The sequence below is a fragment of the Bos indicus genome, chromosome 17 (assembly GCF_029378745.1).
Source record: "Bos indicus isolate NIAB-ARS_2022 breed Sahiwal x Tharparkar chromosome 17, NIAB-ARS_B.indTharparkar_mat_pri_1.0, whole genome shotgun sequence".
Lineage (NCBI taxonomy): Eukaryota > Metazoa > Chordata > Mammalia > Artiodactyla > Bovidae > Bos > Bos indicus.
Genome location: NC_091776.1, coordinates 19,103,946 through 19,128,462, shown reverse-complemented (window position 1 = coordinate 19,128,462; position 24,517 = coordinate 19,103,946).

Below are 24,517 nucleotides of genomic sequence, written 5' to 3'. Positions count from 1 at the left end.
TGGTTGATTCATGATTTGTCATCAAGAACCACACAGGAAAATGTGTCCCCTACCTTACTGTCTGCCTCATCTTCAAAGCAGATGAGCCATTTCTGGGACAGAAAGGCTACGAAGCTGCTATTGTAAAGAATGTAACATAATGCTAGGCCCATGATCACACAGTTGCACAGACCCCTTTCGTCTGGTCAAGAAACAGACTCCGGAATACAAGGTACCGTACATTCTTAAAAGGTCCAAGTCCTTCATCCATCCAAAAAGTCTCGCACTTTAGACTCCCCGATCTGTACTGTGAAGGGCCAGGGAAACTTTCTGCATTAATTATGCATGAGGACCCCTGGGGACAGACTGAGCCAACAGCCAAATAAACACGTGCTATTTCTTGGCCCCTCCCCTCCCCTCCCCTCTCTGGAGCAGTGACCCTGGGGGAGGCACTTATGACTGTCATCAATTTCAGCACAGCCACATGAAGCAGGGAATGTGAATGAGAAGGCAAAGATCAAAGAGCAGGAGATGAAACCAGGGGAAGAGGCAGAGAAAAAGAGAGAGGGGGATAAAAGAGAAATGAGGGCAAAGGAGAGCCAGGGAAAGAAAGAGGAAGGAGACAGGCTGGGACAGAAAGAGACAGACCAGTAATGAGGTGGTTTGTCCTGTTGCATTTCCTCTTCTTGATATTTAAGCATTTTCCCCCGGAGCACTCACCTTCCTGGCTGAAGTGGGTGGGATGGCACTGGGGGCTGAGCAAAGGGCACTGGGTTCCGGTTCTCACTGGTCCCTCACTGGATCCTACACAGGCTTCTCTGCCCAGACACTTGAAAGTATCCATTCTAGTCAGCTCAGCTATTCCAACTGAATCCATATCCATCAAATTATCATTTCTAGCAGTGATAGAAAAATTAATGATTTCTTGAAGGGACTATTGTATTTAAATATTTCAAGCCTGTTGGTGTGATATGTGTCAGCAAGAAAGAAACATATTGACTCGGAGCTGCAGCTAATGCTGGCTTTTATAAATATCCTGTCAGATAAATAATGGCTCTCAATGGATCCAATATGATGTACAGTTCTAAAGCAGGCAGGGTTTTGCCAAGAGGCTCAAAGGAAACTGCCATTGCAATACCGTGGGTTGAATAATGGGATTTTCGTTTATCTTTCCTACCAGAGAAGGCAACAGCAGAGAGATGGGCTCGGCAGGCACCAAGGTGGAGGTTGATTGATTCATCAGATTCCACAAAAGTTCCAAATATCAAAGGCCTTGAGCTGAGAGCATCCAGAATCCGTGAGTCCATCTGAGAACCAGTCAGCATATGTGGGGCACTCGAGGGCTGCCCTGCTAGAACAAGCAGACTTCCCTCTCAGTTGAGGAAATCTGTGGACAAAGCAGGAAAAGCCCCAGGGCCTAGGGAGTTCTGATCAGGATAGAACACTGTAGTGACTGGGGCAGTGTAGACAGTTCAACTGTTAGGGAATTGGGTGACCAAAACTGCTCACCTTGGCCAGGCACGATGACAACAGCTCGCAACAGGAGGTCCCAGTAAAGAGCTCAGTGCTGTCCCCACTGAAACTAACCAGGAGAGTTTGGGAGGGGTCAAAAGGAAGAGGGAAGACAGAATGGGTCCTGACAATCTCCCAGAAACCCTCACGCTAGACTACATCTTGGCTGAGCAATGCATGCACCACCAGGAAGGATGCTGTGTCAGAATGATCAGCCAGAGACAAACCAGAAACTCACCCCATTACCATAAAACCTGTGAGCCACGTGGCAGGGCGGTCCTCCTGAGTTCCCTTACCCTGCTGCTCTCCACCCCAGCACCACGTTATGTCCTCTCAGACAATTCATTTCTGCCTTCCTGTAACACAACCACTTATATTATGTCTCATCATCCCTCTTTTCTCTCCTCCCTTCTATCATTTACCCTTTTTTTTTTTTTCGTTACACATTTGAGAACAATTCTTGCTACAGACTAAGTCTGTCCTCCCGCAAATTCATATGTTGAAACTAAGCTCCAATGTGAGGGTATTAGAAGGTGGGAGGTAATTTCAGGAGGCAATTTCAGGAGGTAATTTCAGGGAGGTAATTAGGTCATGAGGGTGGAGCTCACGTGAGCAGAATTAGTGCCCTTATAAGACAGACTCTACAGGGCTCCCTCACGCCTTCTGCCATGTGCTGACCTTGACTTCTGCTCATTCTAGCAGGGGCAACCCTCAAGTGCCCCACCGAGGCTGCCTGGGCGTTTATGAACCAGAAAGTGTGCTCTCACTGAACACTGAATCTGCCCACATCTTGATCTTGAGCTTTCCAGCCTCCTATGAGAAATCAGTTTAAGTTGTTTACAAGTCACTGGTCTATGGTATTCTGTCTTCACAACCTGAGCAGACTAAAGACAACCTAATCAGGAAACTCAAAAAATGTTATTTTGCTTCCTGTTAAGGAGTTCACACAAATGTTAGGTGGTGGAGGGGTAGATGGAGGGATTACAACTTCTAGATACAGAGGAAATGGAACTGTTGTCTGTGGACTTCAATTACCCATGGAGAGTTGAGTACTGACCCTATTACACTGGCATCCCATACTTCATCTTCAAAAGACATTAGTAGATGAGAAGTTAGAGAACTTTAAAATCCTAAACAACCTCATTTGAAGTGAAACACACACTTTGCTGACCTACTCAGGGTTTTAATGTTGCCTTCTATTCAAAGCAATTGAGAATCTCTGCTCTTTAACAGATAGAGTTGAAAGATTAATTAAAATGTGGGTCAGAGAATGCCCTACCATATTTCATATGGGGACATGGCACAAAGTGACCATGCAAACCAACAATATTCAAAAGACCTCATCTTAACTGACATTGTTTTTGTTCAAAAGTTAAAATAGAACACAACTTCTCAGAATAGTCCCACTAGCGACAAGGCCACCACTGTATAAACTTTCTTCACATAAATTAGATATCCCTATGTTCCTGCCAAGGATTCTTCTAGGCTGCTAGTGACTAGAAGGGAAGAGAAACAATATTCAGACATACTTTCTGGGTGTGTATTTGGCTTAACTGAGAGAAACATTTCTTTCCCATCCCCAGACATCATGACCTTGAGTTTACAGAATGACTGTGGCATCACATGCTTGGGTGTTTCATATTTGTAAAGGAAATGGCCTTAAAATCATTGATCCTCAACCTTTTTGGTACTAGGGACCAATTTCATGGAGACAAATTTTTCCATGGATGGGGCTGGGGAGATGGTGCAGGTGGTAATATTAGCAATGGTTCAGGCAATGCAAGTGATGGGGAGTAGTAGATGAATTCACTCACGTGCCAACCACTCACCTCCTGCTGTGCGGCCCAGTTCCGAACCGGCCAAGGATCGGTACTGGACCTCTGCCATGGGAGTGGGGACCCCTGCCTTAGATGACAACAAACCAAATGGCCCCCTGCCTCCCAGGTGCTCAGCTCCTTGGATACATTTTTAAAGTTAGAGAGAGTGGTCCATGTTTCTATGGCATCTACTCACTTGTCTGAATTGAGCTCAGTCTGAAAGCTAGAAGTTGCCTTGAAACTCTAGTTATTCACCCCTTTAGCCCTCTCTCTTGGTAACCACAAACTGTCCCATCACACACACCATGTCTCATCACGTTCCCACTGGAACATCCTCCCTTCTTCCACAAAACCATCCTTTGAAATTCTCACTGTTCATCTTGCAGACATGAGGTTATCATATCCCGGAAATGAATGTTGACCCCTGGCAGCCCCACAGTTGGTGAGTATAACCCTGACTCCAGCTCCACTGACAGCTCCTCATGACGCTTAGCAACCTGGCCTCCCACACCAGCTAGGACTGTTGCCCACCTGTCCTCCCGTGTCCTCCTGGGGACCCTGAAGCATGGGCAGCATCATGCAAATGTGTGGTGTTTCCCATCCTCTGGTCCACTCAGACTGGTCACAATTCTTAGTGTCCAACTACCATTTCCTACTGGATGCTTGAGGCTCTACTGCCACAATACTCTCCTGTCTTTTCATTCTCTGGACTTGGATACTCCTCTAAATTCAGACACAATTTCTTTTAAAAAGTGATATCGCATGACTAGCAAGAGGGAAAATGTTTCCTCCAAAATTTTTGAAAAGACAGCTCCAAGGGACAGCAGTTCTGTTCACTCATTAAACCACTCTCTACCACACTGTATACTAGAGATACAGCAGTGGACAACAGGCAAGGTCCCGCTCTCATACAACATACATCCTAATTGAGGGGAGGCCAGAGGACAAATAGAGGGCTGAAAAGGAAATAAAAATAAGCTGGATGACTACACACTGATGGGCCCTCAAAGTAGACTTCCAACACAAGCCCCAAATCTGACACCGCTTCGGGGAGAGGGCAACAGATTCTACGGTTAACGTGCAGTAACCCTTCCACTTCTCAGAAAGTGATTGTGTGGGTTCTTTTGTGATAGGCAGAGGAATGTCCTGCTTGTGATTCCATCATCCAGTAGGCTGGGAGCTATGCTGGCTAGTGAAGTGACCTCTCTCCTCGTATGTAGAATGCCCCCAAATAGGGGCGAGCATATTCTTTTAATTATATTTGTGTTCACCCACAAGCATATGGGCCAAGAAACTCATAACGATTTAAAAATGCATTTTTTCTCCTACTTTCACGATTCTATCCTCATTCCTAAAGATCTTCCCAGCTTTTCTATCAGACTTCAGGGACATCAAAATAAAAATCTGAAGAGTTGTTTCTATTTTACTTAGTTTTCTATGTCTTTATAACTCTCAAATCATTTTATCTCTTCCTTCAAAATATTTCCAGGCCTTGCTATCATCCACAAACGAGCTAATTCTGACCCTCTTATTTCTCTTTGAAGTGATCTTCCTACCTTCTTTATCACGATTCCTCAGGTTATGGCATTATCTTCTCACTTGAAACAAGAAATAATCACTAACACTCTTCCTCCACCCACAGCCCCTAAACCACAAAGAAACCCCCACTACCCTGACCTCTAATTTGAAAACTACTTTTCTCTGTTATCCTCAGAATAGATTATATCTGCTGCTTTGTTCTTCTCCAAGATCCTGCTGTCAACTGGCAACAGAAGCGGCAACAGCAGCCACTTTTCTAGGTCCTCAGCTCCAGATCCTGCTTGCTCTTCTCCAGCTGACCATAGGCATCTCACCCAAAGGGAGCAACAGCTATTCTGGAAAGCTTTTCCACGCCAGCAGCCAGGCCTTTGAGACTCCAAAAGGAAAGCCCAGGAACACGTGATGATCCTCACTCAAAGGTTTTCAACAGGAAATAGAGTATCTCCAAAAGCAGATAGAGTTTAGCCAAGAGAACACACTGGTCATAGCAAACACCCTCTTCTAGCAACACAACAGAAGACTCTACACATGGACATCACATGATGGTCAACACCGAAATCAGACTGATTATGTTCTCTGCAACCAAAGATGGAGAAGCTCTATACAGTCAGCAAAAACAAGATGGGGAGCTGACCGCGGCTCAGATCATGAACTCCTTACTGTCAAATTCAGACTTAAATTGAAGAAAGTAGGGAAAACCACTAGACCATTCAGGTATGACCTAAATCAAATCCCTTATGATTATACAGTGGAAGTGAGAAATAGATTTAAGGGACTAGATCTGATGGATAGAGTGCCTGATGAACTATGGAATGAGGTTCGTGACATTGTACAGGAGACAGGGATCAAGACCATTCCCACGGAAAAGAAATGCAAAAAAGCAAAATGGCTGTCTGAGGGGGCCTTACAAATAGCTGTGAAAAGAAGAGAAGCGAAAAGCAAAGGAGAAAAGGAAAGATATAAGCATCTGAATGCACAGTTCCAAAGAATAACAAGGAGAGATAAGAAACCCTTCCTCAGTGATCGATGCAAAGAAATAGTGAAAACAATGGGAAAGACTATAGATCTCTTTAAGAAAATTAGAGATACCAAGGGAACATTTCATGCAAAGATGGGCTCAATAAAGGACAGAAATGGTATGGATCTAACAGAAGCAGAAGATATTAAGAAGAGATGGCAAGAATACATAGAACTGTACAAAAAAGATCTTCACGACCAAGATAATCACGATGGTGTGATCACTGACCTAGAGCCAGACATCCTGGAATGTGAAGTCAAGTGGGCCTTAGAAAGCATCACTGCGAACAAAGCTAGTAGAGGTGATGGAATTCCAGTGGAGCTATTTCAAATCCTGAAAGATGATGCTGTGAAAGTGCTGCACTCAATATGTCATCAAATTTGGAAAACTCAGCAGTGGCCACAGGACTGGAAAAGATCAGTTTTCATTCCAATCCCAAAGAAAGGCAATGCCAAAGAATGCTCAAACTACCACACAATTGCACTCATCTCACATGCTAGTAAAGTAATGCTCAAAATTCTCCAAGCCAGGCTTCAGCAATACGTGAACTGTGAACTTCCAGAGGTTCAAGCTTGTTTTGGAAAAGGCAGAGGAATCAGAGACCAAATTGCCAACATCCGCTGGATCATGGAAAAAGGAAGAGAGTTCCAGAAAAACATCTATTTCTGCTTTATTGACTATGCCAAAGCCTTTGACTCTGTGGATCACAATAATCTGTGGAAAATTCTGAAAGAGATGGGAATACCAGACCACCTGATCTGCCTCTTGAGAAATTTGTATGCAGGTCAGGAAGCAATAGTTAGAACTGGACATGGAACAACAGACTGGTTCCAAATAGGAAACGGAGTACATCAAGCCTGTATATTGTCACCCTGCTTATTTAACTTATATGCAGAGTACATCATGAGAAACGCTGGGCTGGATGAAGCACAAGCTGGAATCAAAGTTGCCAGGAGAATTATCAATAACCTCAGATATGCAGATGACACCACCCTTATGGCAGAAGGTGAAGAGGAACTCAAAAGCCTCTTGATGAAAGTGAAAGAGGAAAGTGAAAAAGTTGGCTTAAAGCTCAACATTCAGAAAATGAAGATCATGGCATCTGGTCCCATCACTTCATGGGAAATAGATGGGGAAACAGTGGAAAAAGTGAGAGACTTTATTTTTTGGGGCTCCAAAATCACTGCAGACGGTGACTACAGCCAAAAAATTTAAGACGCTTACTTCTTGGAAGGAAAGTTATGACCAACCTAGATAGCATATTCAAAAGCATATGACCAACCTAGATAGCATATTCAAAAGCAGAGACATTACTTTGCCAACAAAGGTCCATCTAGTCAAGGCTATGGTTCTTCCAGTGGTCATGTATAGGTGTGAGAGTTGGACTGTGAGGAAGGCTGAGCACCAAAGAATTGATACTTTTAAACTGTATATTTTATTTAAACTGATATTTTAAACTGTATATTGGTGTAGGAGATCCAACCAGTCCATTCTAAAGGAAGTCAGTCCTGGGTGTTCACTGGAAGGACTGATGATGAAGCTGAAACTCCAATACTTTGGCCACCTCATGCGAAGGGTTGACTCCTTGGAAAAGACTCTGATGCTGGGAGGGATTGGGGGCAGGAGGAGAAGGGGATGACAGAGGATGAGATGGCTGGATGGCATCACTGACTCGATGGACATGAGTTTGAATAAACTCCAAGAGTTGGTGATGGACAGGGTGGCCTGGCATGCTGCAATTCATGGGGTTGCAAAGAGTTGGACATAACTGAGCAACTGAACTGAACTGATGCTGATGCTGAATCGAGGATGGTAGGAATAAACGGCCCATGTCTCTAGCCATCCTCTGCTGTAAGGCCATACCTCCTTTCACAGCAGCTGTGGTTGGCACTTCAGAACTGTGCATCTTTGTGAACTCAAAAAAAATTTTTATTCTCAAATAAAACATGAGAACTTTTAAGTATTCCAAACCAGAGCTTTAAAAATACAATTCTGGGGCCTTCCCAACAAGGCCCCTAAGCCATCTTCCCAGCGTTATCTTCCCCAAGCTCCCCTACGCAGACATCAAACTCCTACCAAAACACCTGAAGCATCGTTTCCTAATCAAACCAGCATTTTCCAACCTCTGAGCATCTTCTCTTCGGATTCCTATCTTGGAATGTGCCTCATTCTCAGCCTCCATCTGAAGTGTCTTCAACTGCTGCCTCCACCATGAACCATTCCCCACCCCTCAGCCAAAATCAGTCTCCCCGGCCCTGTGCTCTCCCAACACACTGCTTATAGGTCTATAATAAAAATGGCCGTGTGCCGTCTTGTCTGATCGTTGTTGACTGTAAACTCAATGAAGGCAAGTCCTGGGTCTTAGTGATTCTGGTAGTCCCTCCAGCATCTGGCACATACAATAGGCAATCTCTAAATATTTGTTACATGTAAGTGATCATAAATTGTGACTGCTTCTCTTTAGTGATAGTTTGTGGAGGAAACAAATCTTCTCTTGTGAATATGGGATTGTCTCTTTGGGAGTCCCTTGGACTGCAAGGAGATCCAACCAGTCCATTCTAAAGGAGATCAGTCCTGGGTGTTCATTGGAAGGACTGACCCTGAAGCTGAAACTCCAATACTTTGCCCATCTCATGCGAAGAGCTGACTCATTGGAAAAGACTCTGATGCTGGGAGGGATTGGGGGCAGGAGGAGAAGGGGACGACAGAGGATGAGATGGCTGGATGGCATCACTGACTCAGTGGACATGAGTCTGAGTGAACTCCGGGAGTTGGTGATGGACAGGGAGGCCTGGCGTGCTGCGATTCATGGGGTCACAAAGGGTCGGACACGACTGAGCGACTGAACTGAACTGAATTGAACTTCTCTCTCTTATATGCTGCTGGAACACTAAGCAAAGTGTCTGGTACACAGTAATGATTCCATACATTTTTATCACTGGTGGAGGAAGAACAGGATGATGACAGAATGAAGAGAAAGAAAAAGAAAGAAAGAAACCACTGCCATGGTTTACAGATAGCCATAAATTCTTTGATGCTCCTCCCATGAAGAGGTGTGGTCTATGGCCCCGAATGTGGGTGGGCTCTGTAGCAGCTTTGACCAATGAAATGAAGGAAAAATGACACCATCTCAGTTTCCAGGGGAAACTCTTACAAGACTGGCAGTTTTCACTGCCTGTCTGGATCTCTACTTTGTTGGAAGGCAGTTGCCATGCAGTGGAATCTTCAGCAGCCCAAGGAGAGATTTCTGTGAAAACTAATCAAGGCTCCAATCCAAGAGCCCCAACTGAGCTCCCAGCTAATAGCGCACCAACCTGCCAGCCATCTGAGTAAACCATCTTGGAAGTGAATGTTCCAGTCCTTGTTAAGTTGCCCCAGCCTGAGGCCACTGGAGCAGAGCAGTGCCCATCCAAATTGCAATTCAGAAACAAATTAAATGCATGTTGTTATCTCAAGCCATTAAAGTATTGGGATCACTTGTCAAAAGAACAGCAAATAATTGGGACAACTGCTTAGCTAACTTTCTTTTCATCTTTTAAGGTCGTAGTCTCATATTTTGAAAATCTAAAAGTTTCTTAGGTTTTTCAATATTCGTAATATATTCATAATATATCAGCCTGGCCAGTTAATGAATGAGCTACTCTTTCTGAGTGAATTAAAATCTGAGGGTGGCTTTTAAACTGCCCTTCATCAAAAACTCTCTCTGGTTGGGGGATGAGCAGCAGGCAGGCCTCCCCTCTCTGTTTCAACTAAAGCTGCTCCTCTTCCCTCTGTTGTCATGAGCTCTCCTTAAGAATCCATCTGAACAAAGGATTCTATTACAAAATGTCTGAAAAATGCTGTTCTAGAGTCTTAGACCCAGCAAATCTGAGACTATGTTCTGTGCTAGTAGCTCTGACCACTTTCATGAACCGGTAGAGCAGCAGCTTAAATTGTTTTCCATTTGCAGGCAAAACTAAACTGAAACCCTAGTTACACTGTCTACAGTCCCTCCTGTGCTGGGCATTTTTGCTTCTGCCTGGGGTATGTGGTACATGAAAGGCAACTCATGTTGCTTCAGAAGCTCCCCCTACTAGCAGCAAAACAGGGACACCTGCTCGGAAAAATTCCTCCCAGGAGTCACGGATGACATTTCTGAGAAAGATCCCAGAATGGCACATTGAAAATTAATAAGCATACCAAGCAAATGGCTCCTGTGGAAGATGTACCCTTGTTCATTCAGCAGAACTGTAGTGGCTGTGCAATGACCCCACTGCCTCCCTGGGCCACCACGTCAGCACTGAAGGCATTTCACATTATTTCTTATAGGTTTAGCTTGCTTTAGACACTAGGACCCTATATATCACCAGTCAGGGGTGATTTAAGGACAGACAGGTCAGAAATATAAGTGTTTGGGATGGAAAATGACCTTGGTAGTCCCATCTGATTTTAGGGTCAGATTCTAGTGACAGGACCTGATACCCTCCTCCCATAACGGTACCCACATTCCCTCAGTGTCCAGACACTAAATCCTAGCCTTGCTCATCCTCGGTTTTCCCCCAAACCAGAGTCCTATCGTTTTCTTTGTCATTCAGTCTGGGCTCTGACAGACTTCTTGACAATGATGAACATCTTCCTGAGTCTAGGCATCTTGGCTCTTCTGGTCTGTATCACTTTTTTTTTTTTGGCCACACGGCATGGCATGTAGGATCTTAGTTCCTCAACCAGGGATCGAATCCACACCCCCTGCAGTAAGAGCCCAGAGTCCTAACCTCTGGGCCACCAGGGAAGTCCCATCTTGCCTCTTCCAGACTCCTCACTCCTGGGCTGCACCTCCCCACAAGAACACCGCTGGTCACCTCTTGCTGGTTGGCCTTCACACTGGTGCTTCTCAGAACAACCCACAGCACGCAGGGTGGCTTGCTCCATCCCTGCAGGCAGAGTCGGCCTCTCAGGCCCCACCTGAGAACTGTTCCTGGGATGTTGCGGGGCTACGAGGGCTGCCGTAACATAGGACGGACCACAGACAGATCAGGTGGCTTAAACAACAGAAACGCATCATCTCCCAGCTCTGGAGGCGAGTGATCAAGATGTCAACTGACATATATACACTACTATGTATAAGATAGATAACTAATGAGAAAACACTGGATAACTCAGGGAACTCTACTCAGTGCTCAGTGGCGACCTACATGGGAAAGAAATCTAAAACTGAGTGGATATATGTATATATATATGACTGATTTACTTTGCTGCACAGCAGAAACTAACACAGCACTATAAAGCAACTAATCCTTTAAAATTATTTTTTTTTTAAAGATCAAGATGATAAGATCAAGGTACTGGCCGGATTGGCTCCTTCTGAGGACAGGGAGGAAAGGACTGTCCCAGGACTCTCTCCTTGGCTTGTAGACGGTCATCTTCTCTCTGTGTCTCCACATCCTCTCCCTCCATGTGGTATCTCTCTGCCCTAATTTCCTCTTTTTCTAAGGATACCAGCCATACTGGATTAGAGCCCACATTAAATGTCCCATTTTCATTTTATCCTCCATAAAGACCCCATCTCAAATGTAGTCACACTCTAAGAAACTGGGGGGTGAGGACCCCAGTATACGAATGAGGGGCTGCACACAACATCCTGTAACAGAGACCATCCCTCTGGTTCACTTCACCCCACTATCCACTTAGGCCTGAGCTTGAGAGAATCTCAAAGCACTGATGTTCAAGTCAATCGCACTCCATGATGAAGAAATCCCAGCTTAAACTAAATGGTGTTCAGTGCCAGGCCTCCAATATGAGCGTGTCTAATTGTCTGGTGAGGCACGATGGCCAGGACCCTATTGTCACTTGACAGACTAAGTTCCTGGAGTAAACTGACCCAAAAGAGGCCTGGAAGACAAGCAGCCAGTGAGAAAGAGCGTGGTGACTGTCACCTGGATATTTCTTCCAACTTCCCATATTTGGGGAGGAAGGGGAGGGAAATAGACTTCAAATTAAAACTAAAGAAGCTATTTTTATTTTTTAAATGTTTTTAGTTTTTGAAGCATAAGCGGTGCTGCCTTGCTGCCTGGCTAATAGAGAATAATAGTATCCTTATTTCTGGGCTTAAAATAGCATAGCCAGCTACACTGGTGGCTCAGAGCACACAGCAAAGCTCTGATGACAAGGCATTCTGGTGCCTTGAGTGGCTGCAGCAATAGCCAGCAGAAGCAGGAGCGGGGAGTGGCGAACCGACCAGACACCTCGTGGGAGATAACCTTCTAGCTCATAAGCACACATAAGTCACATCATAGAAACTTCCAGAAATTACTGGAGGAGGTGGAGGTCATTCTGCAAGGTGCTAGAGTTCATATCTTAGCAGGTAAGAGCAAGAGTGAACAAAATGTGAATTGTCTCAAAAAAAGATTTTTTGTGTGTGCCTAGCTAGATAGCTAGGGCTACCGAAGTCACAGTTCAAGAAAAGATCTCTATAACGGTGAGATTTTTAAAAGAAGAGCTCGTGATTGACGGTAATGCCATTTCAATTTGGCTGTAGCAAAGTCAGATAGATTATGATTTAATGTTAGCATCTGGTCAGTATATTTCTTCCAGTAACACCTTGTTAAAGACATGCATCCTCTGTCTCCTTGAGCACAGTCGGTTATCTTCTTCATTTGGGCAATGGACCTGGGTGTTAGGGAAATCTGGTGAAGAGACATGTGATTTCACCCAGCCCCATTATTATGGCGTCATTAAAGAAAAGTGATCAAAGTTGAAACCTCTTAAGGTCGGCTTCATTTGGAAAAATAAAATTCCCAGAAGGAGCACATGAGCCTCAGGAGACTTCCTACAAATCCAGCAGCACCAACTCCAACTGCATAAAATCCAATAGTATCATCGAGCCCCATTGTCTCTTATTTGTGGTCGGTAGTAAAAACCAGTGCTGCTTGCAATGAATCCACCATCTAAGGTGGAAGGTTTATGACAACCTTATTTTCCTTGTCACAAAGTACAAGGGAAAACCAAGTTGAGAAGGGAAACAAAGGGCAGAAATCCTGAGGCTAAATTACAGGTTTATAGACCCATGAAATATTATTAGCCTGGTCAAATTCCTACTGAGCTCCTGCATTCTGTTTATTCAGATTTCTCTGCAGCTTCAGCAGGGCACCGTGCTTGACTGCCTCGTGAAGCATTGTTATTTAATCGTTGATGCTTTCAAGCCAGCTATGAAAACAATTCCCCACAGAGGTTTTACATTAGTTTAATTTTTTGAAGCTTTGCAAAAATGTTTTAGTCTTACAGAAGTACTACACAGAGATGGCAAGTTTTATCAAGTTTTTAACAGAGCTGTGACCGATGGGTGATGATGAATATGGACCGCCAATTTCAATGACCTGAGAGCTTCAGTCTTGCAAAGCATGTGACATAGAATCTGATAGGTGTGCAACAAGTGTCACTTCCCTTCCCATTCAAGGCGATCAAAGCGCAGGCCTCTATTCAATCATAGCACAAATATTTAAATAGTAGCCCTAACTTCTGTCTGAGACTATATGTTTCCTGATCAAAGTTCACGTCTTTAAGGAGGTCCTTCCGCTTTGCTACTGTAGGAATTAAGCGCCCAACTGAATCACTCTTAGCCACCGAGCTGGGCTTGTCAGTCGGTTTTGTAGAGATCAGAGGGCACACAGAAGCTATGCAGAGCAGGGACACAGAACTGCCTGAGTCTAATGTGAAGCCTGTGTTGCCTTGCGACAGCAGCCAAAGCAGAAGATTCACACAGATGACATTCCAGGGAGGAAGAATTCTGTTTGCCTCCACACGCCTTCTGCCTTCTGATCTCAAGTAAAAAGGGCGGAACCACCAAAAGTGGTGGACACACCCTGCCCTCTGCCTGGGAGGGGCCACAGGCCCCCTTGCCCTTCAGCTTCTGGTGGAATTTAGCCAACTGGGTGGCCTGCTGGAAGATGGAGGGAGAGAGGAAAGTCGTGGCAAGGTAGCACTCCCTTGGGTTCTTCCAGCTGACTGTGAACCTCCACTAAAGGCTACAGGGCCGGTCAGGGTGGCCCGCCCTGCATAACTTTCTCCTTCCAGGCTCCAGGAACATCCCTCCTCTCACCTTGGGGGTTTATAGGGGTGAAGACTGCACTCGGGCACTTTACCATCACTTGTAGATTCCCTGTAACCTGCCTACGGCTTTGTAGTTTATCTCTTTATTAAACCATCCCGGAGTTATCCTTTAAAATGGTAGCATGTAAGTGCCCTGTTTATTTGGGAACTCACATTGTGCATGTCAGTACAAGGAAGACTTGTCAGTCACATTGAAATGTATGACATGAAATGACAATCGCTGAATACATCTTTGGACACCATGTCCAACTTCCCCTGTTCGTTCTTTCAACCCACATTTATTGGTTGACTTTCTGTGTGATGAATCAGACACAACCTCAGGCACACTGGTGGATGCAATGCACTAGCCGGGCAGCCCCAGCAAACCCATGGTGGCGATGAAGGCACTTGGCCTGCCATGTATCTGATCTCTGGGCTTCCCAAGTAGTGCTAGTGGTGAAGAACCTGCCTGCCAATTCAGGAGACATAAGAGACACAGGTTCAATCTCCGGGTTGGGAAGATCCCCTGGAGGAGGGCATGGCAACTGCCTACAGTATTCTTGCCTCAAGAATCCCACGGTCCGAGGAGCCTGACAGGCTGCAGTCGCACAGAGTCGGACATGACTGAAGTGACTACGCACGCTCACATGTATATCTGATCTCCATGCCCTGCTGGAATTCAGGCCTTCATGAGTAGAAGGCTCCCACCTGGCATCTCCCCAGTTCATCCTCTGCACATCCTCTGCCGCAGCCGCCTTGAAAGCACAGAGTTCACAGTGGCGTGGCTGATTCAGGGAGAATTGTCAATCCTGAGCATGCTAGGGAGTCCTTGCCCATCCTTTCATCCCATGTTCCTAACACACCAACACTCGTTGTTCCTCCAAGCTGCCAGGCCTCTGAACACCTCTGTGACTTTTACATACTGTTCTAGCTGCTTAGAATGCCGTTTCCCCATTATCTTCCTGGAAAATTCCTAACTCAAGTCAGTCTACAAAGCCTTCCAGGAAGCAGCATGTGGGACTAAACACTTCCTCCTGTGTGGTCCTATAGCAGCCATTGCACACCCCTGTCCCATCACTCATAATATTTTGCTACAAAGTTGCTTAGTGCACTGTCTCTCCTGCTATGCCCAGATTGCTGGCAGGGATGCTGCCATCTTAATTATGAAACAAAATGCAACTGTAAAAGCTGCCCATAGCTATCTCTACATTCTAGCTGGTGTGACTGATTTATCTTTGGAGAAAACTTGGTTTTTTTTTTTTTTAATTGGGGAAAACACTATGGCATGCTTTTTAATTTGCAAAGAATGTGCCTGAGGTCAGATATGAAAAGAGGAAGACAATAAGAAACCAAACAATGTCAAAAATCAAGCCCTTGGGGGGCCTGGGGCGCCCCTAAGGAGACATTATCCAGCTGCTAAGACAGTCCTCCCCGCTCTTCTCAAGTGAAGAGCCTGAGGCTAGAGAAAGGGAAAGCCTGGATGAGTGGCAAGTGACTCACTAGCAAAATGATGGCTGGCCAGGGAGATGGGAGGTGGGTGATAGGAGATGCTTTTGGAGCAGTGAAGGCCAACATTTTCCTCAGGCTTTCCTTGTCTAGGTTACAATTCTCTCACAAGGACTTCTAAGGTGCCACTGTGACCTGTTCACCCCTACCCTGAATAGCAGCCTTAGGCAATGAAGGAAGAAAGTGTGTTTATGTTTTGAAACAAACCAGAGCACAGACAGCTCCTGGAGAAGCAGAGGCAGAGGAGAAGAGGTGATGAGAGAATCCCAAGACAGAGCAGCACCCAGAGAAAGAGGTGTCACACCAGCAGGCATAGGTATATCTTCACACAGCCCTTAGAAAGAGTGACTGGATTTCTGCAGTTCGCAGAATAAAGGTACAGGTCACTTAGGCTCACAAAATGAAGAGTGATCCTGGAAGGCTGACAATTTTTTATACACTTGAGTTACATCTATATTTTGAGCAATTCACATGATTTTGGGCACACTGAACACACTTTAAAAAAAATTTTGACAAGTGGATGGATTGATGGATGGATGGATGGACGAATGGATGGATGGACGAATGGATGATAAAGGAATGGGAGTTTTGCTTCAATACAGCCTCAAGCATTTGCTTCCTGACAGGCCCACCATGTTTCTTTCATCTTGTTACTTTGTTCTTATAAGGCCTTAAGGGAACTGGAGACCGTAAACAAAGAGAACAGATCCAGTAATGACAAGTCCAGGGTAATAAGGTAATAACCTTGGTTAAGACAGAGGGGAACGACGGGCTAATTAGTACAAGACATGTAACAGCTCATCTAGACTCCAAGATGCTCCCTCTCACCTGAGCCGCCAGCCAGCCTCACCTCCACAGCAGGAGCAGATGAAGCAGGTCATTCTCTCAGAGGCAGCATCCAGTGTGTTCCCCGTTCTCACTTCCCTGGACCACTAGAATAATGCTGAGAGCCTGAAGGGCTAATTTCTGCATGCCATGGGGACCAAGAAACAGAAAGCAGCCCTGAAGAGAGGGGCATCCTGTGTGTTCTGAGAGGCCCCAGAGAAGGAGAGCTGGGCTGGAGTGCTTCCAGACCAGAGGTCTCAGGAGCCTGGGGTCAGTAACTCAGTGCTGGGGAGCAGCTCTTTGGGAGGCACTGCATTTTGTCTTAGGAAGCCCCAAAGCTTCATCCTCTGCAAAGTGGTTGAGGAGGGTAGGGTACAGGAAGTCACAGCCCACATAGAGGGCCCAGGCACGCTGGGCGCTCAGAAAGACAGCTGGGACCCAGCTTCGGTGTCAGGGCCACACTCGGCCCCACGCCGGAGCTGCCTGGGAACAGGACTCTGGCCTGGGAAAGGAGGCCAGGGCTGGTTGTCCCACCAACGGCAGTTCTCCAGTCGGCTGTTTACTACTGTAAGTGCTTCTGCCAAAGAATGTGAGAGGCGGGAAAGGTCAGAATTGTGAGCTGTCCATCACAGCTCATGGCTCAAAGTCTTGACAAGAAATAGGAAAATGACAGAATTAATGATGAAACAGGAGACTGAACAAAGGGGAAATGACAAACCAGCAAGGTTTGACAGTATGTTTAGATTCTATATTCACTGCCTCTCAACACAGAGGAGGGCAGAATGATAGATATCAGCACACAGGAAAGACCCTTGGGGTAAACGCATCCCAATGCTTTGACCTCTCAAGACAATAACACTACAACACAGGTGAATGTTATTAGCAAAAGGTTAGTTGTCGGTTGAGAGAGTCCACATTTGGAATTTGTTTCTATTGTTCCTGTGAGCACGCTCTTGTCTGAAAGCACAAAGCAAAACACTTCACTTTCTAACATATAATTAGAACTGTTTGTTAGTAGGTTTTCAAGTTATTAACCTGAAAATATATAAATTTATGTTTGGATTTTCCTAGACATAAAAAAAAATCCCAGATGAATGGAGAGAGTAGCATGTAAACATATACACTACCATATGTAAAATAGATAGCCAATAGAAATTTGCTATATGACTCAAGGAAATCAAACCAGGGCTCTATAACAACCTAGAGGGGTGGGAAAGAGTGGGAGGTGGGAGGGAGGGTTCAAGAGGGAAGGGACACATGTACACCTATGGTTAATTCACATTGATACATGACAGAAACGAAACCAATACTGCAAAGCAATTGTCCTTCAATTGAAAATAAATAAATAAGAATCCCAGAGGAGAGGCTGGGACTTATTTGAGAATATAAGTGAAATCTTGAGTGCAAAATAAAGCTCATGTATCCATGAAAAATGTAACTTCACCCCAAAATCCAAAGTGGTTAATAAGTCCTTAAGTATTACAGAGATGGAAGGAAGGGAGGGAAGGAAAGCACAGATTTTAGAAATCTCCAGACCCAAGACTGATTCCCAAACTCCCCACCTCTTTTGCAGCCACCATCAGCATGACACTGACCCTCTCCAAGCCCCACATCCCTCTCCGTGATAATGGCAATCATGACATCTAAGAAGGTAAGGTTTACATGGAGCATGGGGCAGGCACTCAGGGAAGATGGTTTCCCTCCTTTCTCCCTTCAGAATGGCTTTGGGTAAGCAATACTGGATTCTTTTATAAAGTCCTGAACTTCCATTTGTGGAGGTAGAGCAGTCACGAGCCAGAAAAGAGAAGTGAACTAACGAGTAAAAATGAAGCACAAGGAAAGCAATCCTCAGAAATGAAAAATTGTTCTCAGTCACTGCAAAAATAGAATGAATATTTACTGCTAATGTCTCCTAGCAGGCAGAGCAAAATGCCCACACATGCACTGAGAGCTTACTACAGAGGGCCTTTTTGACACCACTGAATTGTGACAGAAGGCACCCCCTTCTCAGTGCTCGCCTCTGCTCAGAAGCAGCTGACCATCAGAAGCAGTGAGCCATCTTCCTTTCAGAGTAGAAACTTGAGCAGAGACATCTTAAAAATAACCAACACACTCATGATATAAGTAAGGGTATAGATTCAAAACACTTGGACATCCAATTTCAGTTTAGGACAGGTGTTCCCAATATTTAAAAAATATGAGATGTCTTTTTTGCCATGCCAACTCCCCACGTGTTAAGAGCTGCCCTTTCAGTAGCTATCAATTAGGAAAATCCATAATCATAGAAAACAACTGTGAATCCCCATTTCGAACTGTGATGCTGAAGATGCTTAAGAGTCCCTTGGACAGCAAGGAGGTCAAACCAGTCAATCCTAAAGGAAATCAACCCTGAATATTCATTGCAAGGACTGACGCTGAAGCCAAAGCTCCAATACTCTGGCCACCTGATACAAAGAACTGACTTTCATTAGGAAAAGACCCTAATGCAGGGAAAGATTGAGGGCAGGAAGAGAAGGAGGCAACAGAGGATGAGATGGTTGAAAGGCATCATCAGTGCAATGGACGTGAGTGTGAGCTAACTCTGGGAGATAGTGAAGGACAGGGAAGTCTGGCATGCTACAGTTCATGGGGTCACAAAGAGTAGGACACCACTTAGCAAACGAACAACAAAGTACCCACATACATTAAAAAATAATCATGACATATGTGTGTAAAATATTATTTATCTCACCAACAAAAGATACAGAGCAAAAACAGCTTTCTGGACCCATCACAGCAGTGTTGTAAACAAACTCCCTTCTCCTAGAGGTGCAGAGCCCACAGATGAAAAGCCACTCACTGGGGCACTGAGTCTCTGGTTTCTTTTATATAAAATCTCCATCAAAAGAAGCTGAGGATGAATAATGATTTGTGTAGTTTTGAAGCAAAGACTTTAAAATAAGAAAATGAGGATGGACCTAGAGATTATTATACTGAGCGAGGTAAGTCAGAGAAAGAACAAATATCATATGATATCACTTTTATGTGAAATCTAGAAAAATGATGCAAGTGGGCTTATTTGCAACATAGACTCATAGACTTCAAAAACGAACTTATGGCTGCCAGAGGGGAAGTGGGGGGAAGGAATAAGTGAGGAGTTTGGAATTAACATATACATACTACTATATGTAAAAATAGATAATTAACAAGGACTTACTGTATAGTACAGGGAACTCTACTCAATAGTATGTAATAACATAAATGGGAAAAGAATCTGAATAAGAATGGAAATACATATATGTATAACTGAATCACTTTGCTGTATACCTAAAACTAACACAAACTTTGTAAATCAACTATACTCCAATATAAAATAAAAAATTTTTAATAGGAAAATGAAGACAACATTCAACTCCTGAGAGTATATTTATCCCTGATGTTATTTATGCTATTTATCCCTGTTATATGTTATTTATCCCTGATGTTATTAATAAACCAACGAGTTTTTTGTAAGACCAATATTTAGGATTATAATCTTGCTTAAAGAAGAGAACAAGCATCCTAATACATGTATTCTGAAGCACTAGAAGAAAACAATAATGAAGAGAAGGCCACTGTTTTCACAATGACTTTTTGGCACAATGACACAGCTTTATCTCAGAGTCTCTTGACTGAGAGATACTCTGATTAAATGAATACTGATTAATTACAATTTTTAATAATGGAACTCTGTATTGCTAGATGAAACCCCAATTTGCCATAAAAGGGAACAACTCATAAACTAACCCAAAGGAAAGTCCTTAAAATCCAGTTGTTAAAACAGAAGGAAAAACCCCAAACATTCACACAATTACTCAGTGTGATTGGCCAAGAATCTCAGGGGAAATCAAAACATGTGACCAAACACTTCCTTTTACTGCCTGAATCTCTTGAAAATGACAAAAAATGATCTACAATAACATCTACACCAAGTCATCACAGGATCAAACACTCGCCTCCAAAGAGACAAAAAATGCCATTTTCACAGGACCATTCCCAGGTACTGTGTCTGTGGATTCGATTCATATGGTGTGTCACATCATATCTTCAGCTGGAGGCACACATCCGTCCCACCCCGCTGGAACAGACTTGAGCATCTGCCTTCCGTGCTTGGTTATGGTCTTCATCAACAAATACAGCAGCAAAGAAAGAAGGCTCAGCAAAATTATTCACCAGGGACCTGTTTACATTTGCACTGTCAATTCTAATTGGTTTTTTATGGAGTTAAATTCTTCTGCCCTCATTAGAAGCATGATTGCCTGTCAGTGAGTCTAAGGTGTTTGAATTCCCACGAGGGGTGTCAGACTCTCCATCTTGTCTACTGCTCAGGTAGGATCAAGGACAAGGTGCAGTCAAAATTTTACACATCAGTCCTTGAAAACACACGGCAAATCCCACTCCACCCACAAGTGCTTGTGCTTCACCACGCCACTGGAGAACTCTTGGGTTCTTCTGATCTTAGGCACTCACAACTCGGAGGGTCCTGAAATAACCAGGATGACCTTGCCTTGTAGGAGGAAACTGTACTAGCTTCCTCCCTTTGTAGGAAGAACCTATGCTAGCTTCTTGGGTCTTCTTGGAACAATTGACAACAATAATGACTAGAGTATCTAAGGGCTTCCCTTAGGAAAGTAAAGTAAAATCGCTCAGTCATGTCCGACTCTTTGTGACCCCATAGCCTGTAGCCTACCAGGCTCCTCTGCCCATGGGATTTTCCAGGCAAGAGTACTGGAGTGGGTTGCCATTTTCTTCTCCAGAGGATCTTCCCAACCCAGGGATCGAACCCGAGTCTCCCTCATTGTAGGCAGACGCTTTACTCTCTGACCCACCAGGGAAGCCCAGATGGTAAGGAATCTGCCTGCAATGTGGGAGACCCGGGTTCAGTCCCTATGTTGGGAAGATCCTCTGGAGAAGGGAAATGGCAACCCACTCCAGTATTCTTGCCTGGAGAATCCCATGAACAGAGGAGCCTGGTGGGCTACAGTCCATGGGGTTGCAAAGAGTCAGACACAACTGAGCAACTAACACACACACACACACACACACACACACACACACACACACAGAGTATCTGAAGGCGGACAAGGCTTATGACCACTGAGAGCCACCTCACCTGTGTCAGGTTGGTGCTGTGCTGTACTTCATCACTCAGTCGTGTCTGACTCTTTGCAACCCCATGGACTGTACCCCGCCAGGCTCCTCTGTTCATGAGGATTCTCCAAGCAAGAATACTGGAGTGGGTTGCCATGCCCTCCTCCAGGGGATCTTCTCAACCCAGGGAGCAAACCCAGGTTTCCCACATTGCAGGCAGATTCTCTTCTGTCTGAGCCACCAATGAAGCCCAGGTTTGAGGTAAGAGTTATTTCTAAGAACCCAGCAGATGGGAGAGAAAAAACCTGGGCATCGTGGAGGGTAGGGAGTTCTCTGCTGGGTAAGAGGAGGGAAGCCCAGTGGTCAAGCCTTTGCCTTCCAATGCAGCGGGTGCAGGCTCAATCCCTGGTCAGGGAGCTGAGATCTCCATAGCCCCCACAGCCAAAACACCAGAACATAAACAGAAGCAATACTGTAACAAATTCAATGAAGACTTTAAAAATGATTCACATCAAAAACATTTTTAAAAATTAAAAAAAAAAATTACAACTCAGTAGAATGATGATTACACCCACTGTTTCAGTGGAGGGAACTGGGGGCTCAGAGAGTCATTTTCCCACAGTCCCAGAGAAAGTAAGTGGCCTAGCAGGATGGAGAGTCGAATATTGCAGCTCCCATCCTATAGTGGCCCTGGGCAGAGCCCAGCCCTCCAGACAAATGGAATGTGGCGGGAGCTGACTTGGGGGCCTGGGGACTCAGAAAGTGTCCCTGCTAACAGGATGGATAGAACCATAAACCAGATGCCAAGATGGGGAGATCTCTGAGCACAAATACTCTCCTCACCCGAACCCTCCATAAAATAGGTTCATAATTTGGTCTACTTTCAGTAATTAACTATAAAGAAAAAAGAGGAGTTTACTAGACCAAAAACTATGGTGGGAGAGAAAGAAGTCACCCTCTAGCTCCTTTGTCCTTAATTTCCAATCATTGGAAGGACTGATGTTGAAGCTGAAACTCCAATACTTTGACCACCTGATGCAAAGAGCTGACTCATTGGAAAAGACCTTGATGCTGGGAAAGATTGAGGACAGGAGGAGAAGGGGACAACAGAGGATGAGATGGTTGGATGGCATCACCAACTCAATGGACATGGGTTTGCGTGGACACCGGGAGTTGGTCATGGACAGGGAGGCCTGGCGTTCTGCAGTTTGTGGGGTCACGGACACGACTGAGCGACTGAACTGATACTGAAGTCATTCCAGGAAACTTTCTTTTAGGGGAATTTTTAACTAAGATCAAATTAGATTGCTTTACAACTGAGTGTCCATTAGTAGATAAATGGAAAAAGAAGGTGTAATATATATTTGCATGTATACACACACACACACACATATATAATATAATGGAATACTATTCAGCTATTAAAAAGAACAAACTTTTGCTATTTGCTGCACCATGGATGGACTTAGAGGATATTGTGCTCAATGAAAGTCAGAGACAGACGACTACCATGTGGTATCATTTATGTGTGTAATCTAAAAGAATATAACAAACTAGTGAATAAAGCAAACAAACAAAAAAAGCAGACTCACAGAGAACAAACTAGAGTTTACCAGTGGGGAGAGGGGAGAGGCGAGAGGCGAGAGGGGAGAGGCGAGAGGCGAGAGGGGAGAGGCGAGAGGCGAGAAGGGAGAGGGGAGAGGCGAGAGGCGAGAGGCGAGAGGGGAGAGGCAAGAGGCGAGAGGGGAAAGGGGAGAGGCGAGAGGGGAGAGGGGAGAGGCAATGTAGCTGGGCGGGGCCGGGGGGCAGGTTACTATGGGATTCTATGAAGTCATGTGTGCGAAACTTTTGAAAATTGTATTTCACTCTAGAGTTTAAAGAATCTTGTATTCAACTACAGAACTCAGATTGCTTCATCCTCCGAGCCCTAAAATATTTGCATTTTAGAACTTTACCCCATTTCTTAGTATTCCCCAGCCTGAGTTTCTCTTAGAGATGCTGCCTACACTTGAGAATCCAAGATCTATGGAGGTGGGGTCAAGGCAACCATATTCTTAACAGCTCCCCCCGCCCCAGAAGGTTCTGGAGCAAACAAAGTGAGAGGCCCAAGGTATAAGGCAGGTTAGCATTTGTGATTGGATCTCAAGCAGTCAGTGTCTTTGTTTATGGAGAAAATGTGGAAGGACTGAGTTTGGACAGGAGGCCCTGAGATGTGGGCTGGTTGTAGGGAAACCCACTTTCTCATCACTGTCCAAATTCTTCTCCAAGAGGTTTAAAATCAATTATACAGGAATATCTGAAAAAGTTCTCCCATTAAAAGAAAAAAGAAGCAATGTAAATATCAATCAACAAACGAATGGATAAAGAAGATGTGGTGCATATAAACAAATAGAATATTACTCAGCCCAAAAAAAGGAATGAAGTAATGCCACTTGATACAACATGGACAGACCTAGAGATCATCACAGTCAATGAGGTAAATCAGGAAGAAAAAGACAAATAAATATCACTTATATATGGACTCTTCAAAAATGATACAAATCAACTCATTTACAAAACAGAAACAGACTTCTGTTCAGTTCAGTCACTCAGTCGCGTCTGACTCTTTGTGACCCCATGAACCGCAGCACGCCAGGCCTCCCTGTCCATCACCAGCTCCCGGAGTTCACTCAGACTCACGTCCATCGAGTCAGTGATGCCATCCAGCCATCTCATCCTCTGTCGTCCCCTTCTCCTACCCACAATCCCTCCCAGCATCAGAGTCTTTTCCAATGAGTCAACTCTTCACATGAGGTGGCCAAAGTACTGGAGTTTCAGCTTCAGCATCATTCCTTCCAAAGAACACCCAGGACTGATCTCCTTCAGAATGGACTGGTTGACTCTCCTTGCAGTCCAAGGGACTCTCAAGAGTCTTCTCCAACACCACAGTTCAAAAGCACCAATTCTTCAGCGCTTAGCCTTCTTCACAGTCCAACTCTTACCCCTGTAGAAAACAAACTTAAGGTTACCAAAGGGGCTAACAAAGTTCTGGGGGAGATAAATTGTTTGGGATTAGCAGATACGCATTACTACATATAAAATAAACAACAAGAACCTACTGCATATCACAGGAAACTGTACACAATATCTTGTAATAATCTATAAAGGA